The 26,215-nt window shown below is 44.1% G+C and overlaps 1 protein-coding gene across 3 annotated transcripts in view; it reads right to left on the reverse strand.

Moving 5' to 3' along the window:
* The window catches only part of LNX1 (ligand of numb-protein X 1), a 117,482-nt gene that overhangs the window by 86,322 nt on the left and 4,945 nt on the right, over window positions 1-26,215 (reverse strand). For 2 of the 3 annotated variants that reach the window (XM_083458155.1, XM_083458159.1), the window contains exon 2: window positions 3,025-3,185. The gene's annotated coding sequence lies outside the window, so the exon portion shown is untranslated. Of the gene's footprint in view, window positions 1-3,024; window positions 3,255-26,215 lie in introns of those variants that run through there. The other variant, XM_083458158.1, reaches the window with a different exon arrangement.

A 26,215-nucleotide genomic window follows, 5' to 3' on the forward strand; every position in this document is an offset into this window, starting at 1 on the left:
CTTGATATCTGATGGGAGGATGTTCCACAGGGCGGGAGCAATTACTAAGAAGGCCCTCTGCCTGGTTCACTGTAACTTCACTTTTCACAGTGAGAGAACTGCCAGAAGGTCCTCAGAGCTGGACCTCAGTGTCCAGGCTGAATGATGGGGGTGGAGACGCTCCTTCAGGTATACAGTGCTTTTTTTCTTAAAAAATGTTTAGGGCTACTCTCATTTTCCTACTCATATTGAAATGTTGCCCTCCAATGAGGCCAAACATAGATTCACAAAATGTTTAGGGGTATGCGTCCCCCTACATCACCTCCAGAAAAAAACACAGTGTATACAGATATCCCAAGAAACAGGCACTGGATATTCATAAGGCTATATCTATAAAACACATCAAGGCTAGATGGACCAGTAATGGGCTATTCTCCTTTAAAATACTGAAAACAAAGTTATGTGTGCTCTTCCATACAAAAGTTGCACTTTAGAAATTAATGTTCTTGATGTGGGGGGAATGTCAAAGTTTTCTTTTAAAAATATGTATTTGGGGAGTTTCGTTTCAAACTGGACATTTGAAGTGACAAACTGGACATGCACAAGCAGTGTGAATGCTAGTCAGTTTGGAAAGTTTTTTTTCCTTTTCTTTCTTACATGGGAAATAAAGAGCCTTGATTTATTAGGTGATGTTACATTCTGCACAACAATACATTTTCCAAGCCAATCGAGTGAATCAAATCTCTTATCCTGCCTGTGTATTTTATATGCATTTCTCACCAAAAATGCTATTCTATTGGGAGCCACTGGAACCTTTTGCTGAGTTCTCACATAGCATATCCATTTTCTTCTCGAATAGACATGCAGTATTCGGAGCCAGGAACATTCCTTTTCTCAGCTCAGGGCTATATATCTAATAAAGGCCTGCAGCCGTTAACGCCCAGACCCAGAAGTCCAGAAAAACCCTCCAGAAAGTACCAAAGACACTGGAAGAACAAACCTAAGAGCAAAATGAACTGAGTCTGACCAAACTGCGGGAGACAGTGGAAGACAGAAGTGCCTGGCGTGCTCTGGTCCATGGGGTCACGAAGAGTGGACACAACTAAATGACTAAACAACAACAACGATGACTGCAGTGGCGCTGTGGGTTAAACCACAGAGCCTAGGACTTGTCGATCAGAAGGTCGGCGGTTCAAATCCCTGTGATGGGGTGAGCTCCCGTTGCTCGGTCCCAGCTCCTGCCAACCTAGCTGTTCGAAAGCACGTCAAAGTGCAAGTAGATAAATAGGTACTGCTCCGGCGGGAAAGTAAACGGCGTTTCCGTGCGCTGCTCTGGTTCGCCAGAAGCGGCTTAGTCATGCTGGCCACATGACCCGGAAGCTGTACGCCGGCTCCCTTGGCCAATAAAGCGAGATGAGCGCCGCACCCCAGAGTCGGCCACGACTGGACCTAACGGTCAGGGGTCCCTTTATCTTGGAAGCCAAACGGAAGCCGTTCCGGAAGTCAGTTTGGCAATCAAGGCACGGATTCCAATTGGCTGCAGGAGCTTCAGGCACATAATCGGAAACTGCGTCGGACATTCAGCTTCCAAAGAACGTTCACAAACTGGAACACTCACTTCTGGGTTTGCGGCATTCCGGAGCCAAAACGTTCGACTCACAAGGCGTTTGACTTCCGAGGTACGACTGTAGTAGGAAGCACAACTTTATGGGATTTTCCTGTTAATTGCATGCCCTGTATTTGCATGTACTATATTTGACAAAACAAATTCTTAAAGTGCTTCATACAAGTATAGGAACATGAAAAGATTTGCCCATTTCAAATTTTGGGAAAGGACAGAGTTATGTTCACCTCATGTACATAAAGTATCTGCAAATGCCTTACACAATCCCATAACAAATCCTAACTTTTCAGATCTGTTTTGCTGCACAACTCGTGCTCTACCAAACTGCACAGACTCCACCAACTGGCATGTTTTGGTGCCTCCAGGTGCATCTCCAAGTTCTTCTCTGCCCAGTCCTTTTGTCCCTGCAGTCCCAGGCAACCAACAAAAACAGGAGATAAATTGTGACCCTGTCAGGCCACCATATATGGCTGCATTCAGCTTCCTGGGTCACAGGGTGTGCAGAGTTAAAAGCTGCTTTGATCACACTAGAACATCAGCTGGCTGTATCCAGCACACCACATAAACCTGTGTTCGAAACCAAACAGCAAATAGCTTCCATCAGCTGTTAACCTAAACATGTAGACCTTGTTGATCGCAGCAGGACTGACTTCTGAAAACACACACAGAGCGTTACAGATTTTTATGCAGGCTACTCCTTTGCAATCTGGGGCAAATTCTGTGCAGGGACAGGTCCATCCTTGTCCTTTTTTTACAAAGCCAAACATGTTAGCAGTAACAAGAAACTATATACGGGAAGACTTTAACGACAGGAGATTTTGTGAGAGAGGTTTCAGTGTGGTTCTGGTGAGATTTCACCATATAAACCCGGGGTTTTGCCAGCCAAGGGATATAAAACAAAGCAATTACAACTGATGTTAAGAAGGATGTTGTTTAATTAGCATTTAGGGAAAAAATGAGGGATTTAAAATAATCCATACAGAAACTATAATCCAGCTGCATTTAAACTGCAATCCTTAAAACGCTTCTCAAGTATGTTGTTCTACAGAGTAATCAATGTGAAGATTGCCGTCTCCTTATAGTATGACTCTGCATTTTTACCTGACAGTAAATCAATGGGACTTACTCTCCAGTCAGCATGCACAGGTTTGCAGCTTCAGTGAATTAAACCTTCCAACACAATGTTACACGCAGCCTCACAGAGGCCTTTCTCACAATAAAAGCCACAGTGGAAGACTGAAGCAGAAATTTCACTTCCAAACTATAAAAGCAAGCACATTATCCGGCTCTTTTAAAAGCATGCAAATATTTGTTCCCTACAATTAGTTCCTCCGACAGGTTAGGATTTGCTTCTTTAATAATAGCCTGGAGCCCGTAAGCGAGAATGAAAGTTTAGAGCAAAACAGCGTAACTCAACTCACCTTTCGTTACCAGTGTATGCAACGAGATTTTCAGTTCATTTGCAGGGTCATAAGGTACATCCCAACCAGAAGAAAAGAAAAGAAAGCAGCCTTCTTCAACAGATGTCTAGCCCGACGACAAGGCATTCGACAACAAGGCATTCGAGCTCCCAATCTGATACCTGCAGGAAGAAAACTTTTTTAATTGGCTGGCCCACACAAGGAAATGCATGACATCACAGACGGCTGGAAAGACAAACTTTGCTGTGTGCACCTGAGAGATTTAAAGCAACAGTGAGCCGCACCCAACCTGTCATCTACCCAGAAACAAGTAAACTACATGTGCCTGCCTGCATACGAAATTCAGATAACAGTCATGTCATGTGCAGTAAGATTTCCTTCCTTTTAGGATGCTCACGTCTCTTCTGCTCTCACCTTTTATCCTTCGGTAGCAAATTATTATGAAAATATGCTACAGATTTAGTAAATCGTAATTAAGACTAACCACAGGTTTGGACATAATACTGAACTCAGTTAAAAACAGAAGCGAAAGCTACAAAATTGATCCCAGTTTTGACACAGGAGGAGAAGGAAGTGGGGGAGGGGAGTGTGAGCCTGAGGCTTATCCAGGGTCATTCATTAACAATCAACCACACTACTTATCATTTTGTTTAAATACCGCCTCCAGCCTTGTTTGAGGGTCATAATAAACCATAGTTAAATGTTGCACCAATCTTTGCTACTTTGCTCCTCCCCAGTGGCGTAGCGTGGGTTGTCAGCACCCGGGCAAGGCAAGTAATTTGCGCCCCCTAACCCGGGGCAAGGCAAGTAATTTGCGCCCCCCCTCGCTACACTGTCCCTCCCCCAGATAGTCCCTTGCTCTCTCTCCACACCGCACCGCACGCCTGGCACCCTCCCCTCCACAGTGGGCGGCGACCCGGCGGCTCGGATCGGATTCGCACAGCCAGCACTGCAGTGAGAGAGAGTGAGTGAGCCAGGTAGGGGCAGAGAGCTGCGAGTGCGAGCGCCCCCCCCAGATGTTGCGTCTGGTGCAGCCGCCCCCCTGCACCCCCCACGCTACGCCACTGCTCCTCCCTGGTATTGTGCAGGGGAAACAAACCACCATTTCTGGCGTGCTCTTATGTCCAAACTTGGATTTGTGTTTTATTTTACTTCCAACAAGCCGCAATCTTTTGTTCTCGTTTGTTCTTGGCTTAATTGTTGTGGTTTGCTTGAGAAAAAAATGAACCATGTTTTGATTCCCCTGCATACAAGAAGAGTTAAGTAAAAACAAACAAGCAACCCCAAATTGGGGTTGATGGGAGTTGTCGTCTAATAACATCTGAACCATATTGGCTACTCCACAGTAAGGCAATAACAATGGTTTACCATGACATACAAAAGGGGCCTCTGTGTCCAAATTCAAACTGCCTTCACTTCTACTACACCCACTCACTAACAGAAAACTGATTTCAGATCACAGCCGGCCATTAAATAAAACGTCCTCAGACACTGGCTGCTACTAAGGGAATGTCAGTCAACCACCCCGACTATTAGCAAGCCACCAGCTTAACCAAAGATGGTCTCTGTAATAAGAATTTTAAGGTCTTAGATATATATTAAATGTTCATAAATGTACCAAGCAAACACGTACATAAATATATAAACCACATGTCTGAAGCAGCACAGGAAGACAGTCCTGAAACCATTTTGACTCCCAAGCTGACCAAATGTTTCTCTGCAAAGAGAGAGGAGGTGAAAAAAACCTTCCTTGTTACAGGAATTTAGTAATCACCATTCAAAGGGTGACAGACTACCAGAAAAGGCAATCAGATAAGGCATTATCAGATAACCTGGCAGACAGGAAAAACAACAACATTCAAATTTCTGTTGTAGACCACCTTTTCTGTGATGTAGGTATGATGTTTGTGGGGGGTGGTCTTGGGTTACACCCCTTCTGTGATGTTTGTATGATGTATGGAGGGGTGGTCTTGAGCTCCAGGGCAGGGAATTTAAAATGTCTATATAAGGGCAGGCACACCTTGTTTCTGGGTCCTCCTCCTTTCCTGCGTGTGAGGGGAGCACCCTGTTGCAACAGATCAGTAAAGATCAGGCTTACTAGCTGCTTTGCTTCTCAATATTCTCTGATTGGCCTCTGTTATTTTCTCCTACCAATAGGGAACCCACGTAAGGAGACTATGCGGGCTCTTGGATACCCCATAAGGGGAAAAGGGCAGAATACCCCATAAGGGGAAAACACCACCCAGCAGCCGTAACATTTCTGCTGTATGGAAAAGATAGATATGAACATGCAATCTGAGTTAACACAAAGAAAAACAAATCTGCTGTAGAGAAGTGCCAGCAGAGAACATGCCAGAATTTTGAGTGTCTAAGAAGCAGAGCAGCTTTTGAGCAGGTTTCACACAATTGGCACTTTACTGAAACAAAAATCCCTCTTTTGTTCTGAAAGGCAACTTGCTGCGGGAGGAAATACTGGTCCACCAACTATGTGAATCACAAACAAAACAACCCTTCCAACTGCCTTACTGATTGTTGGGAAGTGCAGTTTCTTTCCAAAGCAAAAGAAGCCATTTTTGAAGATTTCCAGAAGGGACGGCCGTCCTGGCCTGTTGGACTAAAAACAATCAAGTGTCTGGTGGCACATTAGAGAGGAAATTCTCTTGGCCTAAGCTTTCATGGGCCACTCTATCAGATGCACGAAATACTCACCTCAGTGGGCAGGTGTATACCCTGAACGTAAGAAGAAAGAAGAGAAGTTTTCTACAAAGTGAGGCTAAAAGGTCAAACAATGAGGACACAGAAGGAGGTGAGTCATTGTACCATGCGCAATGCAAACTAGTTCCATACAATGTGGAACTTGGGACTCATCAAATCCTGGGAGTGGCTGGCTCACTGCAGAGAGTAATTGTACCTCTGTATGTGCAGAGGATCTTGCTCTTTTCATTATCAGTTTTGCTAGTCCAGAGTTGGACACACCCATTTTGATTGGATTTTGTATTAATTTGAACAGCCTCTGCATACTGCTGTAACAAAAGCTGCTGTCTCTTTCGTGCTTGTGCTTTTAGTCTCTTTAAATAAAAACACAAATCCTTATTTCAATACCAAACCCTCCAAGTGGACCATTATTTTCCAGCGACAGTCCCAGATTTACAGAAGGTTTGATCCCATAATGGCCCACTTTTACTTAAAGGTAAAGGGACCCCTGGCCATTAAGTCCAGTCACAGATGACTCTGGGGTTGCAGCGCTCATCTCGCTTTACTGGCCGAGGGAGCCGATGCACAGCTTCCGGGTCATGTGGCCAGCATGACTAAGCCGCTTCTGGCGAACCAGAGCAGAGCACAGAAACACCATTTACCTTCCCGCCAGAGCGGTACCTATTTATCTACTTGCACTTTGATGTGCTTTCGAACTGCTAGGTTGGCAGGAGCAGGAGCCGAGCAATGGGAGCTCACCCCGTCACGGAGATTCGAACCGCCAACCTTCCAATCAGCAAGCCCTGGCTCTGTGGTCTAGACCACAGCACCACCCGCGTCCCATCCACTTTTACTTAGGACATCCCTATTTGCATCTACTAGGGTTAACTAAGAACATGTTTGAGTGTTGAACTGCAGTCAGAGAGCCTGTGGTATTTCCTCCTTTCCACTGTCTCCCAAGCAGTCTGCCTCTACAGCCACCCAGTTTGATTACTGAGAACTAAGTGTCTGGTGCTATGTTATTAAACAGACAAACTGCATTGCTACATTGGATTCATTAAAAGCTACTTGATGCTTACGATTGAAAAAATGCTAAATCTGGGTGTTGTGCTTTTTAATCTCCAAACTGAGAGGCAGCCTGTTTGACTGAAAGGAGAGCAACATCATATGCTGGTCTCAAAACAGACAAGGGCTCTGTTGCTGAAATTACGCCCCACGATTTAGGAGTTTACTGCCTGCATTTCTGCAGGTCTTTAACACATCCTTGTGTGGTTTACCACAGAATGGTTTGCTCTCATAACAAATAATGGCACATTCCATCTGAATTTGATGAGATGTACTGCTGATAAAGATCCGTATACTTTAAAACTGCAGTGTGGTATAAATTTACCCCCCACACTGGGTTTGCGCCATCATTTATTCTTCCAGTACATTCAGTAAAACACAGACAGCAAAATGAAGGCTAGTAGATGCAGCACAAAAAAGCTGAAAACAGAGGTAATCCAAAAGTGTTGAAATAGAAATTATTTCATGAACTGAAGTAATTTTGCCATTGTGATGAAGTGGCTCTCCAGACTGACCAATTGTTAGAAAGGGGTGGGGCATGACAGGAAAGGAAGATTAAAAGTAGCAAAGAGAAAAGGAGAGACTTTGCGTGGCAATTCCTGCCCCCTCCCTAGATGGAGTAAATAAAGACACCGGACACCAGTACAGTGGTGCCTCGCAAGACGAATGCCTCGCAAGACAGAAAACCCACTAGACGAAAGGGTTTTCCGTTTTCAGAGGTGCTTTGCAGGACGAATTTCTCTATGGGCTTGCTTCGCAAGACAAAAATGTCTTGCGATTCTTGAGGGTTTTTTCCGCTCCTCACCCCCTTTTTCTAAGGTGCTAAGCTGCTAATAGCCTTTTAGCAGCTAATCCGCTAATCGCTTAAGCCTTTAATAGCCGCTAATAGCTGCTAATAGCCGCTAAACCGCTAATAGCGCTAATAGCACTAATCCGCTAATAGGGTTGCTTCGCAAGACGAAAAAAACCGCTAGACGAAGAGACTCGCGGAACGGATTAATATCGTCTTGCAAGGCACCACTGTATTTAGGTTAATGGGCGAAAAATGGCCACAACTTTATTGATTACAGGTAAGAGCGGTATTGGCCTTAGGCATTGGCCCTAACAGACTATCCGGTCTAACCGGGAAGGGTTAAGCACCAACAGGGGGAGCCCCCGAGATGCACATACCTAGGTGCTCCCCAAGGGGTGACCGCTTGGGGGGGCGCTTTAGGCCCTAGCCTCCGTAGGTTTCAGACGAGGCAACGCCCCCCGGAGTCCTTTAACGAACTACCCTTCAAGAATTGGGGGAGGTGATGGCGCTCCTCCCGCCCCCAACCTCATTTGTATAACAATACCCCTGCCAATGCCTAACCGCCAAAACCAATGAGTTGTGATGTTTTGCTACGAGGTAGGCGAAAAAACCAAGTGGCTTCAAAACTCAGCCAGTTAGCCAAATGGAAAAACTCCTACCAGGCCCCCTGTGGCGACCAGCTGAAGCCCATAGCAAAGTCCGAATGCACACCTAAAGGGCGGGTGGGTGGGAAACCACGGCTGCTGCGAAGAAGGAAAAGGGGCGAGCCAGGGCTGCCCTGACCTTAAGTGCCCTTAGGTAGGCCTGCCCCTTCCGCCAGCCGATTGGCTGGCGCTGTAGAAGGTGAATACTAATGTGAAACCCTAAGTCCTGCGGGGCTGGCGCCAGCCCCGCGAGTATGTGGATGAGGGTGTGAGTCCGCAACCCCCCCCCCTTAGTTCGGGAGTGGGTTTAGAAAGCAGCACATGGGTGGAATGGATAGAGCGGGGAAACTGAAAGAAAGGAGGAAATGAAAATAGGAGTATGTATGGCCAGGAGCTGGCAAAAGAGAGGAGAACTAATGTACACATGCTGTTTTCAAGCAAGAAGCCAAATCTAGGATTTCATGGCTCTAGCATTCCTGTTAGAAATGCAACCTGCACCAAGTTCCAATCCTTTTTCTACAAAAGAAAAGGTACAGCAAGAAGGGGGAACCCCCTGGAAAATGGGGAAAGGGACCATGAAGCAAAGGGGCAGGAAAAGAAGAAATATCCAAAATATTTCAGACCTGCCAGTAGAAGAAAAGAGGAAACAGTATTAACAAAATATTGAACTTGTAATAGAAGCTCCCCAATGAAGGACCTGGGAGCTTCAAAACGGGATATTTACTTCTTTCCCCAACTCATTTGCTTCCTGCTCCCCACCTGTAATCTACAAAAAGGATCCTTCTTCTACCCTGAGTTGACAGATTTCAAATCTGCAGTGGCCACAATATAGACTTCTTATCTGCCTGTTCAGCTCTCCATATTAAAATGCATCACCTGAACCAGAGCTTCTTTGGGTGGCAGATTTTAACAGTGGGGTTGAGTTAATGTGGGGAGCAAGGAAGCAACTTTCTACATGCAATGTGTAATAACGTTCTTGCAAAAGAAGATTGCTCCACATTCAATCTCCACATGGTATGAATTGGCCTTAGGACCTGGAGGATCACCTCCTCTCAGAGAAAGACTGCAGTCCTTGAAAGAATTACAGCTCGAGCCTGCAATTTTTCTGAGCTATAAATCCTGCTAAATGAGAGGGAGAATGTGTGCTTTGCATGCAGGAGATCCCAGACTCAATCCCTAGCATCTCCAGGTAGGGCTGGCAAATACCTCTGTTTGAAACTCTGGGGAACTAGGTGGACCAATGGGCTAGCCTCTGGCAATGTCCTATATTCTTTACCAGGGCTGTCCAACTTATCAGACCAAGTGGACTACAAGAGTACTTCAACACAGAACCTGCGGGCTGCACACTGCCTTGTCACATGGTGGTGGGGTGCCACCCCAGCCCTCACTCTGCCTTCCCAAAGCTGGCCAGACAGGGGCTGTGAGAAGGAGGCACAAGGCTCTGGCAGGGTGTCGTGAACTGGCAGGACAATGGGGATGAGGCAGAGAAAACTGGCGAGGGGTGTAGCCTGGACTGAGACACGCCGGGGAAAGCTAGGGGTGGGGAAGGGAGGTTGGTACTCACAGGGTGATGGAGGATGATGAAGGGATGGGGGACAGTACACAGGAACCAGAGCAGCAGGACCCATTTCCAGAGCCAGAGTCTGTCTCCCCAAACATGGTGAGCTCTGAGGCGCAGGCAGCAGCAGGAGAGGTGCTCGAGGAAGCTGAGGCAGGCAAGGGCCCACAGCCCAGCCCCTTAGCTGACCAGGTGGGGCTTGTTAGCTCTGGGAGGAGGGGTGTGATTCCTCAGCTTGGAACAGGTGAGGCCCACATGCCTCATCCAGCCCAGGTGCTGCAATCAGCATGCAAGGAACAAAAGGGAAGCAGAGCTGAGGTGCTGTGTCTGCTCAACTGCCCACGTTGATCGGCCTCAGTTTGGATGCTCCTGAATCTCTGCAGGACTGTGCTTCTGTTTGGACTTTTGACAAGTGGACTGATCCTCAACTGGGGGCTTAACATACTGATTTGCTGCCTGGTAGGCCAAGGGTTCAGGACACAGGGTCCTAGTGCCCTCCTAGTTCCTTCCCAAAGCTGGGAAAGCACTAACTTGGCTTTGGGAAGGAGGCAAGAGGAATCTAGGACCCTGTCGGAGCCCTCATGCCTCCTTCCCAAAGCCCAGTACCTTGCTTACCCAGTTTTGGGAATGCAGTACAATGTCAAATGTTGCCAAATGGCCTCGAGGGCCACATGCGGCCCACAGGCCTCTCATTGAATCACCCAGTTCATTACTATGGACAGTGAGACTTACACCCAACTAAATGAACATATTATATAGCTCATTAACACTGTGGCCAAGGTGTGATTTTATGCTGTGAAACAGAGTTGGAATAACCAACTATGCTGCCCAGCAGAGGCGCCAAACAATCAATGGCCCTGTTTTCAGATCATTGCCAGCGATTTCCTGAAGTAAAAAGAGCCTGTTTCAGATTTCTGCAACTCGGAATGCAGTGAATTATCAGCTAACAATTGTACTTTCCCCCTCAAGATATAGGCAAATTTAAACTTGGCCTTGCAGTGAGGTAGCCTGGAGGCTTCCTGTAAGAATTATGGCAGCCAGCCAGACTTGGGTCCAAGGCTGTTCAGCCAATTAGTGTGCAGAAGGGAGAGGAGGAATAGGTCATAACTATAAATATGATTTTAAGACACAGTGGTATCAGTCTTGGAACTGTGTTTCCCCTCCGATAAGAAAAACACAACCTATTAAATCTTAAAAGCGAGAGTGTTTCTAGAGATTAGCTATAGTAACCCATGAATCGCACTATAGGTTCTTGGTATGATAAAATACACATTCACAGCTGGAGAACGTAAGGTTTTGAAACCCCACAAAGCAGCTGAAGAAAAAGAAGAAAGCAGCAACCCACAGAGATCAAAGGCGCATTTCACCAAATAAAGCTATTTCTTTTGGGCTGATTTTTCTTCTGCTTTGTTTTCAGCCCAAATAATAAGTTTGGGGGGTGGGGAGGAAATTGCAAACACTTGCTAAAGTTTCTTCTTCAACACTGTAGGCTCCTTAAGCTTGCTTTATTAAGAATTGAATTTATACACAATACCACAACCGCCAATAGAAGACAGAGAATTCTAGAACCTGGTCGTCCATGCCAATTATTCTGTATTGGGCAAAATCAGAAGGGTGCTTAGGCTCTGACAAGTACTCAAGTCAGCACCATAGACCAGTCCTGATTCTCAATATGCTTTTCCTGCAGCACAGATAGAAATAACATAGTATGGACAAGAAGCAGACTGAGGCAGCAATGCTCCACACCCCATTTTCCTAGTGAAAAGAAAGGGAAATTTACTGCACCCATATTTCATGTAATCTTATACGTCAGAGATAAATATTCCTATTAGAAATGTCATGCAATGTCAGTAAATTTGGGGGGGGGGGGTGTAATTTATACAACCAAGGATTAATAAGTATGAGAGTCCATTCTCAAACATGTGGGGGAAACTACTTTGAGGTTTCTTACAAACAAGTTGTATATACATTTTATTAAATAAAAAAATGCGTTACATTTTGCCATTGGACCCTCATTGTTTCTTGGTTACATGAAAACAACAGTATTATTAGAAGATCAGGGAAGGGTTATTTACCTCCTCACAGCCACAATAATGAACGAACTTGGTAACAGAGAAGGTGGGCAAATAGCTAATAATTTTTTTTTGAGAAACGGAATGTTACAATGCACTGGAATATTTCACCCATTTTCCCCATTGCTCAAGATGTTAGTGAGGTGTAACATTACAATTTCCTTTTAGCCATTGGATGATAATATGTAAAGCTTTGAAGAGCATGCCATGTATGTAAAAAAAAAAAAGTTCAAGGATTAATCTCTGCTCCTAGCACATTCATTAGGTGAATTGAAAAGAAAGCATGTTACATAACCAGTCTAGAGACAATTACGTTTTCTCTCTCCGAAGTTCACAGTATTAATAGCCATCTAACTCAAGGGAGGTGAATACAACCATGCATGCAACTGTGCTTCGATTCACTGGCTGCCATCCAAAGAGCAGCGCAATTAGTTATGCATGCCGAAGAGCACTATGGGATTATATTTTTCAAACCACAACACACACCCCATATCACATGGCGGAGCACATTTGAAACCCACAGGACTTTCAAAAGCAGTTTCTAATATGGCCTGGGAGTTTGCTGCTGAAAAAATGATTGAAAGTAATTTTTTAAAAAAATATCCACAGGCCACACCCAAGGATCCTGGCCACTGGAAAACAATGTGTTGGAATTGGATGGCGGGGAATAAAGATTATTTGCTAGGAATAGATCATAGCAAATTGCAATTGTTCCTGAGCAAAGGGAAACTAATGTAGCACCAGAATGTAGCCTCTGACAAGCCAGTTATTTTTCCTGTTATGTGTATAGATTAGTAACTACAGTGGTACCTCGGGTTAAGAACTTAATTCGTTCTGGAGGTCTGTTCTAAACCTGAAACTGTTCTTAACCTGAAGGACCACTTTAGCTAATCGGGCTTCCCGCTGCCACCGCGCCACCGGAGCACAATTTCTGTTCTCATCCTGAAGCAAAGTTCTTAACCCAAGGTACTATTTCTAGGTTAGCGGAGTCTGTAACCTGAAGCGTCTGTAACCTGAAGCATCTGTAGCCCGAGGTACCACTGTAGTTCAAATGTACATACAGCTTCATTCTCTTTTCTGCTGCATCTGTTTGCCACCAGCACTGCCTGCGCTCCTGGGAGGTGTACACCAATCTTGGCCTAAATATCAGAGCAGTAGGCTAATATCGCTGTTATGTTGTATGAAGTTGGTAGGAGACTAGGGCTGTGAACACCCTGTGCCATCAAAGCACATTTGAAGCATGTTGTTTTCCTCAAAGAATTCTGGGCAATATAGTTTGTTAAGGGTTGCTGGGAATTGTAACTCTGCGAAGGCTAAACTTCATCAGGCCAACCAAGGCTGACTCTGTCCCATGGGCCAAGCCTGAACCCAGATTGGAATGGATCTAAATAATCGGTGTCATCCAAGAATGCTTGTGGCTGCATAATGATATGTTGTTGTTGTTGTTGTTGCTGCTGCTGCTCCTCCTTATTCTTCTGACAAGAGACTATTATTGACAGCACCAACAATAATGGGAGGGGAGGAGCAATAGTGCGGCAAATGAATGCTGCTGATTGACAGTACCGGCCACACACTTTCTTCAAAGCAAGTAAAGCTTACAACCAGTGTTTTAGTTGTTGTTTTTAAGAAAAACAGGTGCCGGTACTCACCATGAAGTTGTTACAGTGAGTGCTACACTTTTAACATTTGAAAAGTTTCCTCCAGAAAAAAAGCACTGCTTTAAAGCCCTAAACGGCCTCGGTCCAGTATACCTGAAGGAGCATCTCCACCTCCATCGTTCTGCCTGGACACTGAGGTCCAGCGCCGAGGGCCTTTTGGCAGTTCCCTCACTGTGAGAAGTGAGGTTGCAGGGAACCAGGCAGAGGGCCTTCTTAGTAGTGGCGCCCACCCTGTGGAATGCCCTCCCACCAGATGTCAAAGAGAAAAATAACTACCAAACCTTTAGAAGACATCTGAAGGCAGCCCTGTTTAGGGAAGCTTTTAACGTTGAATAGGTTATTGTATTTTAGTGTTTTGTTGGAAGCTGCCCAGAGTGGCTGGGGAAACCCAGCCAAATGGGCGGGGGTATAAATAATAAATTATCATTATCATCATCATATTATAACAATGATTCATCTAGTACATATTTAAAGGAACTCACCTCTCCTTTCAACAGCAGCTATTTAATTTATTTGGAGTTTGAATCAGAACACACTATTTTATACCATAAGCTTTTAGATTAAAAGGCAGGAGACCCTTGAACTGTCATTTGAATACTGTCTCCATCATTTCCCCAAAGCTCCATGGAAGATGGAAAAAATGGATTAGAAAATGCTGACATATTCTTAAAAGCTTGCCTTGAATGTTGATGTCTCTTCCTTGCTAACAGGTAACAGTAAGGCACTGTTTCTAACACACGGCGTTTTATGCACATTACAAATTAAGTGAGCTGTGTGGAGAAGAGACTATAAAGTCCTCTCCTTCCCCTCATCTCCTGAGAAGTTTAGCAAAGGACCATTATCTCTAATTTAGACATCTGAAGAGAGGATGCAAAAGCCAGGAAGGAAGCTTTCAAAATTTGTACAAAAATACTCTTAGAAAAGGCCTTCCAAAGGGAATATTACAACAGGATACAGTTAAGAAAAACAAGAGACGAGAATGAGGAGGAGAATGTCAAACTGTAAACAAAACAAAACAAAAAAATACATCGGGAAAGTAACCCAAGGAAAACATTTCGAAGCACTGCAAGAATGGTTTGGGGGTAATGTATAATAAATACATGGTTAAAATGTTTCCTGCTTAAAACATACTTCTAAGCATGTATGTAAACATTTGGGGGAATTAACATGTACTTTTCCAAATGTACAATTATATGATGCCCAAAAAGCAGAACTTTGTGGACTCCCACTGTTGGTGTTCATCTTATAGCTCCTTTGAAGCCATGCAATGGGATATAAATCTCAAAAGTACATAAATGCATGCATGCATCCATCTGTAAATCTAGGCCATACATACTCGCTTTAGGCCACCAAAGTATCAAAACAGAATTCTTTTGACATTATAAGAAGATACTCTGCTCTCTCCTCACATTATTTCCTGAAGTACTAAAAGGCCTGATAGGCAAAATCCACCCGGAATCCTTTCTTGGAGAGACTTGAAAGCATGAAATACTCAACGTTTATATGGTGCGTTTCATATGTTCAAAGCTCTCTGTGTACATTATCTCAGTATTAACCATCACAAAACCTTGTAAAGTAGGCTAGTATTATCTCCATATTTCTCAAACTCCATTGAAATGAATGGCAGCTGTGCAAGAGACAGTAAATGGAGCTCTTTGGGTTTTTTGTCTTAGGCTTCAAACTCTCTTGAGCAAGCCCTTGGATTTGCCAAGACGTGGGTGGCGCTGTGGGTTAAACCACAGAGCCTAGGACTTGCTGATCAGAAGGTCCCAGTTCAAATCCCCGCAATGGGGTGAGCTCCCGTTGCCCGGTCCCTGCTCCTGCCAACCTAGCAGTTCGAAAGCACGTCAAAGTGCAAATAGATAAATAGGTACTGCTCTGGTGGGAAGGTAAACAGCGTTTCTGTGTGCTGCTCTGGTTCGCCAGAAGCGGCTTAGTCATGTTGGCCACATGACCTGGAAGCTGTACGCCTGCTCCCTTAGCCAGTAAAGCGAGATGAGTGCCGCAACCCCAGAGTCGATCACGACTGGATCTAATGGTCAGGGGTCCCTTTACCTTTACTTTATCTAAGCGTTATTGGCAGGGGGCACCTATAAATATATGCACTGAGAATGAAAGGAAGTAAAAACATGCAATTTTTATTGCTTCAGGTTCACACTAATGTATGTGGAAGTGTGTGCCAATTTCTATTCTTAAGTTTCTTTCACATATGTGTGCAAAGCCTTCTCCCTGGTTCCAATGTAACTGAGAAATATGGCAAGGAATACGATCTGGGGACTGGGGCATTTTTTGTTTGGAGGAAGGGGGAAGTGAGTAAGAAGGGACAAGATACCATGATAGGTGCATGCAGTAGGCCTCTGAATCGCAACTGCTGAAGAATGTGAGCAACAGGACTCTTGCGTTCATGTTCTGTTTGTGCCCTTCCCATAGGCATCTAGTTGGTCATTGTGAGAAAAAAGGACGCTGGAATGCATAGGTCTTTGGTCTAATCCAAAGGGGCTTTCCTTACATAGTGGAACCTCAGTTGTCGAACGTAAACCGTTCAAGAAGAACGTTCGACTTCCAGTGTGGTGTAGTGGTTAAGAGCGGTAGTCTCGTAATCTGGGGAACCGGGTTCGCCTCTCCGGTCCTCCGCATGCAGCTGCTGGGTGACCTTGTGCTAGTCCCACTTCTTTGAAGTCTCTCAGCCTCACTCACCTCACAGAGTGTTTGTTGTGGGGGAGGAAGGGAAAGGAGAATGTTAGCCGCTTTGAGACTCCTTTTGGTAGTGATAAAGCGGGATATCAAATCCAAACTCCTCTTCTTTTCTTCTTCTTTTGACAACCGAGGTACAAAGTGTTGTCAGCAATTTCAATGGTGAAAATTGAGAAATGCGCCTCGGAAGCCGTTCGACTTCTGAGGCATGTTCGAAAACGGAAGCAATTACTTCCAGGTTTTCAGCGTTCGGGTTCCAAAACATTTGGCTTCCGAGACACACGAAAACTGAGCTTCCACTGTATTCGCAAATGAGAGAAAACGTGATAGTCTTCAGTGTGTGGTCTGTATTTTTAGAAATAAAAAAATAAATAAGTAAAAAACCTAAACACTACACCCTTGAGGAAACTAACCATAGCTAGCAAGAGCTGCCTCAAGGAGATACACTCACCACACTATAGCCATGGTCACCACCACAACTGTGTGAACAGCTGCCATGATGTGGATGTGCTCTGACTATGGGAGGTAGGATCATGTTCAAAGTTATATATAAACAATTTTAGATCAACTACCAGAAGAAAACCAGGGTGGAGGTGTAGGGGAGGGAGATTACAGAAAAATATCCTTTATTTATAGTATTCCTCCCACTGAAAATTTAGGAAAGAGATTGGAAGTGGCTTTTCTGATCTTGGCAACATAATCCAATTATTGGATAGTATAACAGGATGCCCTAATTGGGAATGGGTTTTCTGGACTGGGCTATGTAGGAATAAAGAGGATAGCCTACATTTCAAGAACCACAGGCCGCAATTGTCCTGGAGGACAGAATCGTTCCAGTGCTCTGCCTGATCACATGTCACATGTAAGACTGAAACATAATATGTCCCTTCTATGGCTTAAATTTCGGAGTGCACCCTTGTGGCTGGCATTGACAAGGATCCTCAGATGTACATTTGGATGCAGTTATCATGGGAAAATCCCATGTATGGCTTTACTTGAGAATGGGTCTCAATTTCTCAGAGCTCAGACAAAATACATCAGCGGTAAAGCAGTGAGACTAATGAGATACTCTCTGTTTGCCATATGAGTCCTAAACCAAAATGAAATAATACTTCAGCCAAGCAATAATGGCAAAAAAATGAAGTGCTTATTTTTTCCCTCTTGCTAGTGCGTGATATAGTGCCAATGAAATGCAATCAAGAACTTGCAAGTAAAAATGTGAGGCACAAAGCAGATGGACGACAATAATGTATCAATAAGAAGCTCTGTACCATTCGAATCTGCTATTACAGTGGTGCCCTGCAAGACGAATGCCTCGCAAGATGGAAAACCCGCTAGACGAAAGGGTTTTCCGTTTTTCGATGCGCTTCACAGGACGAATTTCCCTATGGGCTTGCTAATCCGCTAATCCGCTAAGCCTTTAATAGCTGCTAATAGCCGCTAAACCGCTAATAGCGCTAATCCGCTAAGCCGCTAATAGGGTTGCTTCGCAAGACGAAAAAACCGCTAGACGAAGAGACTCGCGGAACGAATTAATTTCGTCTTGCGAGGCACCACTGTACTTCTTACATTATCTGCTAGAATAAAGCATGAAAAAAGAGTCTGTTCAGGTCTTGACAAGCTTGGCAAAAGTTGTTGTTTTCCTACCGCAAAATATAGCCCTTAAAGGTTTAATTGATTAGAATTGGATTAATCATTTTTGTATTGATCAGCTATAAAGGTGCCCTAACTGGTGGGTCAAAAATTATTGTTGTTAGTGCAGTTATAAACACTACCAATGGCAACCATCATTTCCGCTAATAGTAAACTTAGCTGGTGATTAATGACAGAATTGTAGCCAAAATGGGGCCACTGAGGAATGAGAGGGCGGTGTCAGCATGCGTGGTAGAATCCCAAAGTTTGCAGAAGCAGAAATTTAAAAGTTTAAGGGATGGAACCTACAGCCCAGTGGGGACTGAGCATGCTCAACAGGCACAGAATATTAAGTGTGGGTGGTTGGGGTTTTTTTTTGGGGGGGGGGCGGAGTTGAGAAACAGAAAACTCTGGGGGAAGGGGAGTGAAGTTTGATATTGACTGTATGCTGTATTCAAAATTATTGTAACCTCTAGTTTTCAGCAGTATATTTACCAACACTCCCACTGCCTCCTGTCATTGCCTCCTTATAGGAAGTACATATTTTTAATCAGCATTTAAATTAAGGCAGAAACTCAGCCACAGCGTCTGCTTTTAGTTCCAGGGCTAAACATTTATTTCAGGTGGTAAGCCAAACCTTTTCCCTTTTCTTTTTCTGATATCTGCCGCCTTGCAGGAGAAGAGAGTACAGTGGTGCCCCGCAAGACGAATGCCTCGGAAGACGAAAAACTCGCAAGACAAAAGAGTTTTTCGTTTTCTGAGCTGCTTCACAAGACGGATTTCCCTATGGGCTTGCTTCGCAAGAGGAAACGTCTTGCGCCTTTTTTTAAAAAACCGCCAATGCATTCCTATGGGAAACCGTCAATACACATTGGTGCTTCGCAAGACGAAAAAACTCGTAGAACGAAAAAACTTGCAGAACGAAAAAACTCGCAGAACGAATTAATTTCGTCTTGCGGGGCACCACTGTATTTGTTAAGCATGTCCAGAGAAATCACAGTCGCTTACAACACAGCTCTGGCACTTCTTATCTTACAATTTAATCCGTCAAAGCTGGCTGTTTCATTAGGTAATGAACTCACTCTGACTTATACCAATGAAGTAGGTTTGGAAAAAACAGGGCTTTTTCCCCAGCCAGAATTCACCAGAACTCAGTTCCGGAACCTCTCAGGTGGGCGCCATTGCCATTCTATGAGAATGAAGTGAGTTCCGGCACCTCTTTTTCTAGAAAAATAGCACTGGGTAAAACCATTGTGAAGCTTGTTTGAAGAACATTTGTTCAGACTTGTAAATGGGTCACTGACCTGGTGAGTAAGAACTGTCTCCAGGCAAAGAAGTTTTTGTAAGGTAGTTACTTTTTCCTTTAAACAGTAAATAACTAACACAGGTATTTGAGGGCAGGTAGGCTATCTCATATGCGTGAACTAATAACTTTTGTGGCTTTACTTGCATGGTTGATATAACCATTTAAGGAAATCCTATTTCCTCCACTTGCATTTTGGTCCCCACTTCCTTCAAATACATCCAAGGTTGTCATTGACGTTGCATTTTAAATCTGAGTTGCAAAGACCCTAAACTGAAAGTTTCCTCAAAGAATAGTCATTGCCTCCAGGAGCATTTCTGCAAAGACCATTCTGGCAGCAGATTTATCTATTGGGACAAGACTAGTTACTCATAGCAAAGCATCATTTGTCATGTTTATGAAGACAGGCAATGGAAAAGACAACTGCAATTGCAAAGGTTGCAAGAGGTTGCCTTGGTCTTTAAGAGATAAAAATGAATGAAAGAGGCCATTGATTCTTCATATTTGTTCAATCCTAGGGGTGACCAAGGAAGGGCCAAAACCATCTATCTTCTGCAGCAGAAACAAAATGGACATCCCTAAGGGGGCATGTAAAAAGACAAACAGGAGACTTCCTTTTAAAAATAGTGACTCATGGAGAGATTATTATCTTGCAGACCAGAAGTAGAACACATATACTCATGTTGTCTTAAGACAATACCATTTTCTCCAGCTTTTTACAGTTTGGTAAATCAGTTCTGTACAGTTTTTCAGCCCAGACAAGGGAAGCCATTAACCTAACTTTAGCACTAGGTGACCAGTGTGAATAGAGCTAGATGCGAATTCTGACTTATAATAACCTTATTTCATGAGTTACTCATGCAGGGGGGCAAAGCACGTTGAAAGGGGATGCAGAATTATACCTCTAGCCCCACCTCAGCATCACACAACTCCTTCCTGAGATTATTCACGTGCTGGTGGCTCAAGTCCATGAAGATTTATACCACAATGCATGCTAGTCTTTAAAGCGCTGGCGGACTCTTTGTTGTTTTGGTTCAATGTGATGGCGGCAAATCATATGTAGATCTGGCGTTTTGCAGAGCTTCATAGGTAAAAGAGATGGGACCCTTCCCTCAAAGAACTTGTTGCTAAATTGGTCAGTGAGGAAAACAACAGGGGGATGGAAATTAAGATGTGGTAGTTGAGGACCAGTTTGAAATAAAGCCACAGGATCTTCAAGCACATTGGGGGTTGATGACGTTCCTGAGCACATGGGCACAGTTGCACGCTGGAGAAACTGTTGCGGTTACCACACACACGCACAACACAACCCATTCTATTGGCCAGAGTAGAGGGTTTCTTTCAAGCCCAATTTCAGTGGGGAAGAGTAGGAGAGGTTCAGTAGGTGCCAGGGAAGGCTCATGAGAGCACCATGTTGCTGACTCCTTGCAGCTGATAATTTAGTACATTGTCAGCGTAAGGATTTGATAAGCACAGGGACAAGTGGCCCAATCATATGCATTTACAGCACAATCCAAGTCTGTTTGCTTGGAAATAAGCCAAGACATGCTACCAAATTAGTATGCATAGGATTGCAACCTCAGTCTGTGGCTTTGTCTCAATGCAATTTTTTCTAGCTCTCACAGAGATATAAATCACAACATTTTAAGGAAAGTGAGGCCCCCCAAGTTGGAACCACTCAATGTGCTTGTATCTATCACGTCACTGATGGGTTCCTTTCTAGTAAGAGACTCAGAACTTTAGAAGAAGATAATCAGTGGATCTTGAAGAAGAGCTATGAGTCACGACTGCTTAAATGGGACCAGCATGTTTAGAGCTAACAGACTTTTCATGCCAGAGGCTGGGGAAGCACAACAGTGGGTGACTCTCAACGGCGTTCTCCGCTTGTGGGCTTCTAGGGTCATCTGGCTAGCGATTATTGGAAACAGAGTGCCATACTAGATCAGCCACAGTCTGATCCAGGGAAACAATTTATATATTTTAACCCCCTCCCCAAAGGTATGCCCATGACTGCCATTAAACTATTGGAATGTAGTGAAAGCCCTGTATGACAATGATATATATTTTTTAAAGTATTGGTGACTGGAAACCTGGCCTCCCCCCAAACGCTTTTAGCAGTTCTAAGTTCAACAACCCTTTTTTTCTTGTTTCATTATGTGGGAACATCCCAAAAATAATATTTCAAGCTCACCGTCTCCTCCTGCTGAGTCTGCAGACCCCTCTGTTAAACCATCTTGCTCCCACGTATAATGCTGATGTGGAAATGTATTACATTACTTGGTAATTCTTTAATTGTTTGTATGGGAGAGGGAATTTGTTTTCTTTCATGGGGAAGACTGAAGGTTTAAGGCCTCTTTACCAAATTCAAGCAAGTCTGACTATTCAAAGATCTTCCTGAGATTAACAAGTACCTAACATGCGCGCGCTCTCTCTCTTTCTGGGTCAGTATAGCTGCAAGAATGTGAGGCAAAGAAAAAAGCTCTTAAACACACAGATTCTCTTGTTCATGGGTTGGCAGACTAAGGCCCGGGGGCCAGATCCACCCCAATCGCCTTCTAAATTCAGCCCGCGGATGGTCCAGGAATCAGCGTGTTTTTACATGAGTAGAATGTGTCCTTTTATTTAAAATACATCTCTGGGTTATTTGTGGGGCATAGGAATTTGTTCATCCCCCTCCCCCCAAAAATATAGTCTGCCCCCCCCATAAGGTCTGAGTGGACCAGCCCCCTGTTGAAAAAGTTTGCTGCCCCCTGCTCTTGTTTAACACTTAACATGCACTAGTCAGAGAATGCTAGTAATGCTTTTAACTCCACTTAAATGAGTGGGAAATAAGTTGTGGTTAGTTCATCCTAATGATTTCATTTGGGACTTGAGAGCAACTGAATTTCTCTCGCTTCTGGGCTCTGTGTTTGTTTTTAAAAAGGTGTTTAGAAGTACATCAAGGATGAGTTTGTGAAGAGAAAACAGACACGAAGGTTTTAAACCCACCTATTGAATGTAGGAATATTCACAGAGCCATATGTTCAATGTATAAACTGTGCTATTTTTTCAGTTTCATATACAACTTTTTTCTTGAATGAGCCACCATGGAATCAGAGTTTTAGAAACAAAAGCCTCATCTCAGGTTTGCCTGATCATTGTTTCCAAAAAAGATGACATCACAACCACAAGCTTCAAATAAACAACTAAATATATTTAAGTAAGAAATGGTGCTGACCAGTATAAGTCAATATAAGTGACAACTAAACATCAGGAAGAACTTTCTGACAGTAAGAGCTGGACTTCCTCAGAAGGCGGTGGACTCTCATTCATTGGAGGCTTTTAAGCAGAGGTTGGAAGGTCATCTGTCATGGATGTTTTAGTTGGCATTTCTGCATTGCAAGGGCTTCGACTAGGTGACCCCAGCTCTACAATTCTGATTCTATGACTAACTGGAGCATCCTAAACCAGGAATCAATGCTGTCACATGTTTTATTACACAACCAATACATTGTTTGAGCACCAATGTACATGCCACTGTCACTCCCAGGAGCATCTACAGTGTTGTGCCCACAAAGCTGTGCTTCCTTGTGCTTATGTAACTGTCAAGTGCTGGACTTCCCAAGGCTTCAGAGGTCACTTATGAACTATGTAAACATGCAGAAAAGGCCAACCATTTGGCTGGGTATTTTTTATATATTCTTGGCAGCAAGTACAAAAGCATAGCAGTTACATCACAAAATAATAAAACCTGTGCATTATAATGGATGTGGGGAGAAGCTACTGTTCAAATCTCCACTCAGCCATGAACCTGAATCGATAACGTTAAGCAACTCACTTCCGTTAGTTAATCTACCAATATTGTGAGGCTATAGAGACGGAGATAAAAATAAACAACTAAAAGTCACAAAGTATGAGAGAGACCAAGAACATGCACAGCTGAGGATGAGTTAATGTACTCTGTAGTTGGCAAGAAGGTTTTGTTGCTCAGACTATCAAGCCAGCCTTAGTTGGAATCCTTTACAGGGTTCAGGGAATAACATATGACCTGCACAGACTTATTGGTACAAGGAGACTTCATGGGTAATGTGGTTGTCCTCACCTGCGTTTCTTCATTTGACCACCGTTGGGTGGTCTGAATCCCTACCTGACATCTCTGTTTTGGGCTCGAGTTAAACCAGTGCTGAAACCACATCAAGTCAAGGAATTTGGAGCATTGGCAGAGGGAACAAAAAGTTATTTGCAATATATCACTGTGTTTATTGATATCCACTAAGATAGGGATAGCCAATATGGCATCTTCCAGATGTTGTGGACTACATCTTGGGAAGAGGGGCTGGGAAAGACATCTTGGAAAGCTTCCATAAGTCAAATAGGCAGAGCTACATGGACCTATTGTTCAACCTTCATATGCTTTCATGTGATGGAAGATGCCCTGAACCATCTTTGATTTGATTTGCCTTTGGGAAGAGGCACTGGCAAGCTGAAGGAGCTCCACACTGCATGAATGACCTAGCTTGCAGATTGGGAAAGTTTCAACTGCTGTGCATTGTATTATGCAATGGCTGTTGTAGCTCAATGGTAGAGCCCATGTGTAGCACACAGGATGCCCCAGATTCAATCCCTGGCATATCCAGGTAGAACTGGGAAAAACTCCAGTCCGGAACAAAGAAAGCTATTGCTGGTCAATATAGACGATACTAAGCTAGGTGGCCAGACTCAGTATAAGGCAGCTTCCCATCTTCCTGCACTTGGGGCAGGGTGGTGGGAGAGAACAGAATCAAACCCTTGGTGAAAGAATGGGATTTTCATGTCTCATCTGCTTCACAGAACACTTGCTCCCAATACATTTCCAAGCACAATTCAAAGGTTTGGTGCTGACCTGACAGCCCTAAACGGCCTCGGCCCAGTATACCTGGAGGAGCATTTCCACCCCCATCATTCAGCCTGGACACTGAGGTCCAGCTCTGAGGGCCTTCTGGCGGTTCCCTCATTGCGAGAAGTGAGGTTACAGGGAACCAGGCAGAGGGCCTTCTCGGTAGTGGCGCCCACCCTGTGGAACGCCCTCCCATCAGATGTCGAGGAAATAAACAACTATCTGACTTTTAGAAGACATCTGAAGGCAACCCTGTTTAGGGAAGTTTTTAATGTTTGATGTTTTATTGCTTTATTATTATTATTAATAATAATATTGTGTTGGGAGCCACCCAGAGTGGCTGGGGAAATCCAGCCAGATGGGTGGGATATACATAAATTTTTGTTGTTGTTGTTGTTGCTGCTGCTGCTGCTGTTATTGCTATTTTTCCTTTGCCAAGAACCCACCACTTTGATCCTAAAATACATTTACTAATGGGACAAGCCATACAGTTTTCTTAGCGGCTACTTGTGATCAACTTGCAATCTTGTAATTAGGATGGAGCCTATCTGGTCACAAAGTTGCTTAAAGTATGTTTTTGTATTTTAGAATCAAAACAGCAGATGGACTTCCCTTCACACTCTGCTGATCAGCCAAAATGGAACCACAGGCCTTGGTAAACTTGTAAGAGAATTTGGAGTCGAGAGCGGCTGGCAGTGAGCAGTTTTGATTCTTCCCATTCATATTTTATGGGGAGAAAAGGAAAAACAGCTGGCAGTAACTGTTTCTTCTTTTCAAAAGAAGCAGTAAATCGAAAATTTGCAGAATCTTAGTGCGATTTCACAACTGCCCTTCTGAAGCCAGAGTTACTCATTCCCCGATAGTAAAGCGGTACTATCCAGAGTCCAGCTTCTCTTGCCCTGGAGTATAATTCTCACCCTGGGTGGGAAGTTCTAGTAAAAACCACAGACTCTAAACAAAAAAAGAGCCTCGGCTGATACATGATTATAATGTCACAGTGGAATATAGCTGCTGTAGTTGCTAAAAACGAGCTGAGTATTGGATGATTATATTTCACTAGAAAAATAGCAGATCACATGGCTGTTTCTACAAGACTGCTTTCTCATGAGCAACTTCTACCAGCTGTGTGTGGATCTGGCACAGTTCAGCCATGTGCCCTATTCATAACTAAAGCCAAATACAGTTGTACCTTGGTTCTTGAAAGCCTTGGTACTGTACGTTTTGGGTCCCAAACACCGCAAACCCAGAAGTAAGTGTTCCGGTTTGCGAATGTTTTTTCGGAAGCCAAACATCTGATGCTGCAGCCAAGTTCCTGCAGCCAATCAGAACCCAAGCCTTGGTTTTCGAATTGTTTGGGGAGTCGAATGGACTCCCGCAATGGATTAAGTTTGAGAACCAAGGTGCGACTGTATACCCTAACATTGCAAGCTGCTGAAATGGCAGTATTCCGCACAGGTACTGAATGTACCTGTAGCACCTTCTCTCTTTTTCTCCTTTAGATTTCAGGTGCACATTTTCTGTGAAACCTCTGGCTTGACCCCAGTCTCAATGATCAACTATAACCCAAACGACAAACAAGCGTAAGTAAGTACTGCTTTAGCTCTTACATTTATCTACAGCTAGTGTGTCTCTCCCTGCCCTTTTCTCTATTGTCTTTTCTACTTCCAAAATTTAGATCTAAGCTCTGGGGGTGGGTGGGAGGCAGCAGAAGGGTCTGGGTATTTATTTATTTTTATAACAATACTGTAGAGTTCTGTGCATATTGTTGGCTCTGCAGTCACTGAATACAAGGTATAAATGAATGAATCATTCAGAGATCACTAAGACATATTACCATCTGATTATGCAATACTTTCAGCTGGACAATTATGTTGGTTAGAAGTGAAGGAAAGAGACTATGGATTTATCCACACTTACTTTCCTCCACCCCTCTCTTTGTGTAGGCAGGCAGAGACCTGCCCCCCCCCAACCCCAGACAACACCCGGGTGGAATAATGGCACATGACATATGTTATGAAGAAGAAGAAGAAGAGTTTGGATTTGATATCCCGCCTTTCACTCCCTTTAAGGAGTCTCAAAGCGGCTAACATTCTCCTTTCCCTTCCTCCCCCACAACAAACACTCTGTGAGGTGAGTGGGGCTGAGAGACTTCAAAGAAGTGTGACTGGCCCAAGGTCACCCAGCAGCTGCATGTGGAGGAGCGGAGACGCAAACCCGGTTCCC

The sequence above is a fragment of the Podarcis tiliguerta genome (assembly GCF_965153285.1).
Source record: "Podarcis tiliguerta genome assembly, chromosome: 9".
Classification (NCBI taxonomy): Eukaryota; Metazoa; Chordata; class Lepidosauria; order Squamata; family Lacertidae; genus Podarcis; species Podarcis tiliguerta.